We start from the raw sequence: 6,910 nt of genomic DNA on the forward strand, positions 1-6,910 counted from the left end.
AGGGGTAAGAAGAGAAGAGGGAGGTCTACAGGGACAAACAATACCCAGTGATGGTGAATATTGTCTCTGTTGTCACTGACGGCAGTTTTGATGCATTGCACTGCTGAACCAAAGACAATTGTGCGAATGCGGACAGCCCCGGCGTATCTGCATATCGATTACTCGAGGCCGCCATAAATATGGTTTAATGGAACTGTCAGCGTGTGCCATGGCGTATTAACTGAGCCGGGAGCTGAGCTGCAGCTGGAGGACAATACCGGACACATCTGCATCCAGGTGGAGGCTGGAGAGCAGCAAGAAGCGTAGCAGGGCATCTGAGGAGACTGGAGTATGGACTATGGGATATAAGAAAGACTTACGGTTTAATTACAGCGCATGGTTTAATATTATACTTACAGTAATAAGCTTTGTAGAGCAAGGCAAGCTGTTTCATGGGGATGGTGTTAATCTTTTGCATATATGCTTTTAATTTAGAAGGATGTGATTGGTTCTGGAAGACTGTTCATACAGTGGTTTGCTTCAGAGCTGCACAGGAGATCCTACCTTGACATTACAAACTGATAAACAAGCCTAATTCCTATGGATTAAAGCACTGTTAGGACTCGGGAGAAGCAACAGGGATACTGCTAACAAGGCGTGACATATAGATCTTATGTGGGGAGTGTAAAAGCTTCATTAGAAGAGCCGGCTGTGCTGATGAATGTGTGTGTGTGTGTGTGTGTGTGTGTGTGTGTGTGTGTGTGTGTGTGTGTGTGTGTGTGTGTGTGTGTGTGTGTGTGTGTGTGTGTGTTTAAGCAGCAGCTCTAAAGGCCTGAGGGATTTTGCAGGAGAATGAAGCTTCTCTTCTCCGTTTTCAAATTGTCCTCAAATTAACACAGCAGATAAGAATTTTGACACAGGGATTAAAATAAAGGCGCCTCCTCTCTTCTATCTCTCAGTGGAAGGGTATGACTTATCACACCCTCATTTACACACAGCATATAAATCCACACACACACATACACACACTTGTGTAAAAGCAGACAGCTTTACAACACGTGTGTAACCTACACAAATAAGAAAAGCACTCCAAATTTAAAAGCTTCTGGAAAATGGAGCAAGGCTGCAGGGAAGACGATGAAAAGAACAGAGAAGGGGAGAAGAAGAAGAAGAAGAAGAAGAAGAAGAAGAAGAAGAAGAAGATGGTGATTATGCAGCCAATGCCTCTGAAACATTACGGTCAGAAGAAGACTCTTAAATGAGGAGTTAAAAACACACACCCAGCAGAGACGCACATTTAAACATGTCTTAACTAAAGTTAAGACGAATGAGAAGGCAGTTCAGAAAAGGTCTCAGGCGTCTCTTTTTAAGTCTAAACATCATCTGAAATATGAAGTCACCACCCTGACAGCAAAGCAGTCCTCTGGCAGTGAGGGACGAAGGATTCAGATCTTTATGTCAGAAATGAAAACACACAAATTAAAGTTTCTGCAGCGTTCAAAGTAAAATTCCTTATTGCTCCTTTATCTATGCAGCTTTTTACTGTTTGTCTGTGGAGGTGGAGCTCATTTGAACCACAAGACTCTTTGAGAAGATGAGGTTATATGGCAAAATCTTCATCACAAAAGTCTCATAGTCTATAATGTGGATTTATACCTATTAAATGTAGCTGTTAGATGAAGGTAGCAGAGTAAAAGTGAGAGTAGAGCTGCAGGAGTACAGAGCAACCTTCCCTCCTCTACCTTACAAATGTACTTAGTGACTTTACAACACTGCCCTCTGGTGGCTGTATTTAGACTCTTTGTTTTGCACAGTTAACAGTTAACTGAACACATGATGTCATCCTTGATTTGCTAGACTGAATCTAAAGAAGATGCTGTCATGTAATGAAATAATAATAATAATTGATGAGACTTTTATAGCACTTTTCTAGGAACTCAAAGACGCTTTACATGAGGTGTGAAGAATAAAAGGAAGATACAAAAACAGACGGGGGAGGGAGTAGAAGTCACGAGTTGTGGGAAGTTTTTGAATTGATTTTTAAACAAGTGAAGAGAGTCACAGCTGTGGATGTTTGGAGGGAGAGAGTGCCAGAGAATTGGCGAAGTGATGGCGAAGTGATGGCGAAGTGATGGCGAAGTGATGGCGAAGTGATGGCGAAGTGATGGCGAAGTGATGGCGAAGTGATGGCGAAGTGATGGCGAAGTGATGGCGAAGTGATGGCGAAGTGATGGCGAAGTGATGGCGAAGTGATGGCGAAGTGATGGCGAAGTGATGGCGAAGTGATGGCGAAGTGATGGCGAAGTGATGGCGAAGTGATGGCGAAGTGATGGCGAAGTGATGGCGAAGTGATGGCGAAGTGATGGCGAAGTGATGGCGAAGTGATGGCGAAGTGATGGCGAAGTGATGGCGAAGTGATGGCGAAGTGATGGCGAAGTGATGGCGAAGTGATGGCGAAGTGATGGCGAAGTGATGGCGAAGTGATGGCGAAGTGATGGCGAAGTGATGGCGAAGTGATGGCGAAGTGATGGCGAAGTGATGGCGAAGTGATGGCGAAGTGATGGCGAAGTGATGGCGAAGTGATGGCGAAGTGATGGCGAAGTGATGGCGAAGTGATGGCGAAGTGATGGCGAAGTGATGGCGAAGTGATGGCGAAGTGATGGCGAAGTGATGGCGAAGGGCCTAGCAGTCTAAGCGCCCTATATATACAGAGGATATAGTCCTCGTCACAGAGGTCTCCCGTTTGACTCCTGGCCCCGACCATGCCCTCCATGTCTTCCCCTCTCCCTGCTCCCCACATCTCCTGTCTCTCTTCAACTGTCCTATCATAAAGGCACAAAAGCCCCAAAATATAGCTTAAAAAAAGAAAGTAAAATATGGTGACCCTTAAGGAAATATGAGATTTCTAACCAGCAGTTCAATTCAATATATGGGTATCCATTTCCTGTATTATTCATGAAGGATTTAAAAGGTGTTTTTTCTAACCTACTTTATTTTATTGTTTGTATATTTAGTGCTGTTATTGTTGTTGTTTGTGTGGTCATGTTGATTAGGTTAACAGGGGGTCATATGGTTAGGGGCGGGGATATTCTATTCATTTAAGCCACCTGATACCTTTTATTTGGAGTCGTTTGTTTGGAGATTTGATCACTTTAATCCTCAGTTTTGTGCACCAATTCATTCTAATCCCTTTCATCATCTTCCTGTTCTCTACCTGCACATGATCTGGAGGTTTTTTCAGTTTGGTTCCTCTGACTTCATTCAAACACAAACAGCTGACCTGGATGTAAAGGTAAGAATGTGGAGACAGCAACAGTCTGGCTCTGACGGTCTAAAAATCAAAGCCATCAGACCTCTGCGCCTCACTCAGGCCCCTCTCCTGTTTGCTGCTAATTCAGCTGCAACCACATTACTCTCCTCCTTAATAAGGTTTACTGTGTGTCTGCTTCACCAGCCATCATCCCCCCTTCTCCACACAAACACACACACACAGACACACAACTAATGAAGTGTGTGTCATGCAATGTCTTGCAATGTGTGCATTTGCAGAAGCTTTTAGTTGTGTCCTGCAGAAGTGCAGAGCGTGTAATTATATGCATGCTTGTTAGAAGACAGCTGTTGTGTGTCTGCTGAAAGATTGGGTCATGCTGAGTGGAGTGTATAAAGACCTCTGGTGGTTATTTCATGCCCCAAAGAAAGAGCGCTCTTAAAAACCTAGACCTGCAGACCGGGTGTGTGTGCAAACAGAGGCTTTGTGTAAAACTGTGTATTTGCATCCTCTGTGTGAATGCAGGTGAAACAGCGTCATGTCAGAGTAAAAGCACAGTGCAGCATGTAGGTGAATGCTCGACTGTTTGGCTGTGTGAGTGACAGGAGGAGCTTTTCTCATCAGGAGCCTTTTAAAAAGCTAATTGGCTCAGCCAGTAACGATCAGGGGGATCAGCAGGATGCAGACTGATAATCAAGGACTCCACATTCTGCTTGAACCTTCACAGACACGTTTCAGTGACTGAGCTCTCGTTTCAAATTCAACACATTAGCTTTCTTTGATTGTTTGAAAATGTAGAGAGGAGAAGAAGTAGAGTAGCTTTTGGTACAGTTAAGAGGTTTTGCTGATCTGGCTGTGTAAGATGCTTGATTCTGATTGGTCAAAACCCATTGACAACGGTTATTAACTTTCACTAACATGAGCAACGTCTGAGGCAAGCTGATCACACGTCATGTCAAATCAATCCACAGAAAAGAGTTCAGACACATTTTGCTTCTGCTTGTTGACACCATAGAACAGGGGTTCACAAACTTTTCAGCCAGCGACTCCCAAATTATAGGTGCCAAAGACTCAAGACCCCCACAGTCCTTCATAGTGATTTAATGTGTCTTCATTTAGCTTGTCTGCAGAAAATGACCCTACCTATATGAGCATGTGTCTGTGTTTCCTGTGCCTTTATGAATTAACCTACTGCTACTGATGCTTTAGATAATTGACTGTTCACTAACTCCAAACTTAGGAGTCATCTGGCAAAAAAGAAAGGCAGAAAACTCATTACATTTTTTATTTTCAAGGTTTTATTTCAAGTTGAGCGTCTATTTTTGTCAATATTTTTTACTATGATGGGTAAAATGTACTATTTTTAGATAACTTTTAAAAAACATTCTGGAAGACATCTCACAACCGCCCCAAGGGTGTCCTGGCCCACACTTTAGGAACCCCTGCCATAGACTGTATATAAAATGGATGTCATCTCGCTCGGCTCGAAGTGAGGCCGCCACAAAGACTGCTCCCCCTAGTGGCTGGCTGCAGTATACGTCATAAACTCTGCCATTTGAATTGGGCTGCAGTCAAACTTTAAAAAATAAATACTGGTTTAGAATCGGTCACCATCATATGTACAAAACAGCGACGCTCTTGCATGTGAGCGGGGGCGTCGTTTTGGAGGAGCTCCGAGGGGAGGGGGGCGGGGGTGGGTGGGGTTAGACCATAGACTGTAAATAAAAATGGACAGCGTTGCTCCGCCTCTTCCCGTTGTACGGTTCTGAAGCCAAAAAATCCCGCTCCTGGGCGCTGCCATCTTGTAAATTTTCTGCAGCCAGAGTCTGCGCAGTAGGGAATTTGTGTTTCCACGGTAACAAGCTCCACCCTACAGCGTACCGTCCTGAGGTCCTATGGAGTTTCTCTCTATGGCAGCTGTCAATCAAAGTAAACAGGAAGTAAAACCCTGTTTTTTAAATTCTAATAACCAACGAAGAAGAAACTGTTCAGAAAAAAGAGGCCTTGAACACAAAACAGTCAAATACTAACTACATATCACCACAGCATACGGATATGAGAAACATTCGTACAATTTGTATTTATTTTTTAAAGTTTGACTGCAGCCCCGTTCAGATGAATGGGGGAGACGGATTTTTTGACCTATACTGCAGCCAGCCACCAGAGGGCAGTCACACTGCTGAAAGCTTCACCACCAGCCAGGCGAGCTGAACCCCTGGGTTAAGACGGAGTCCTGAGGAAATGCTACATTCAAATTCATGCTAGTTTTCTGTGACTACCAATCCTAGCTTTAAGGTGTCAGATATTTAACGCTCTGATGTTAAGCGGTGTGCATTGTCTTGTTTAGAAATTTCCCCCAGACATTAGACTCTGTGAAATGAACAAGACAGAGAAAATGATATCTGATATTTCAGGTCTGCAGAGTCAGTGATCTTTTAAATCTCTTCTTAAAACATACTTTCATTGTAGAGCCTTTCCTGATTTTATCAGAATTTTATTTTTTTTTATTAGAATTTAACCCAGGGGTGTCAAGCTCATTTCAGTTCAGGGGCCACATACAGCCCAAGTTAATCTGAAGTGGGCCGGACCAGCAAAATCATAACATAATAACCTATAAATAACAACTCTACATTTTTACCTTTGTTTTAGTGCAAAATAGTACAAGTACATTCTGTAAATGTTGACATTTAATGAACAATCTTTCTACAAAAACAGCTGTTTTATTTTTCACTATGATGAGTCTCATAGTGGGGCCGAATATTTAACTCTTTAAGCGCTGAAACCTGCTGCGAACACACCAAACACACAGGTTTCCCATTCATCTGACACAGATTGTAATGTTTACTGCAAAAGAATAGATAGATAGATAGATAGATAGATAGATAGATAGATAGATAGATAGATAGATAGATAGATAGATAGATAGATAGATAGATAGATAGATCGATCTTTATTTGTCCTTAATAAAAAGATTATAATTATGAAGAAGGTAAATTTGACTATTCTGGACCCCTCAGCTCCAGCAGGAACAGTTTGCTTGCTGGACAGTGTTGTATGCAGGGGTGTAAAGCTAGTGTTAGTAGTTAGTGGATCATCTTAATAGTGCTCTAAAAAGTCTTTATGAATCTCAACCGGATTATGCAAACAGCAAGTCATCTATTTTCTCACTTTGAGAAAAAAAGTCCTGGAAAAAAAGAGCCACTCAGGTGTGCTCCATCAGCACTATGATTTTTTGCGACCCCTAGAGGACAAATTTAAAATAGTAGTTACTTTTATTGAAAAGTTGCAGTTAATGTCTTCTCTGTAAATTTTTCACTTTGCAAAGTCGTTCCACGGGCCGGATTGGAACCTCTGGCGGGCCGGTTTTGGCCCATGGGCCGCATGTTTGACAGTCCTGGTTTAACCACTTTAAGAAATATATTTTAAAATAATTGTATTCCTTTAAAATTCTTTTAGGTGAATTTTATGCCTTTTAATATATTTTATTTCTTTATCTTGCCTTGTGTGATTTTACAAACTGCTTGTTTTATTTTGCTGCTCATGTAAAGCACTGGTTTTTTGAAGTGCTCTATAAATCAAATAAATAATAAAATCAAATAAATATTTAACATTTGAAACCACAGCTAAGAATCACATGACACAAATGTACATACCAAAAACAAA

This window comes from Notolabrus celidotus, chromosome 2 (genome assembly GCF_009762535.1).
Source record: "Notolabrus celidotus isolate fNotCel1 chromosome 2, fNotCel1.pri, whole genome shotgun sequence".
Classification (NCBI taxonomy): domain Eukaryota; kingdom Metazoa; phylum Chordata; class Actinopteri; order Labriformes; family Labridae; genus Notolabrus; species Notolabrus celidotus.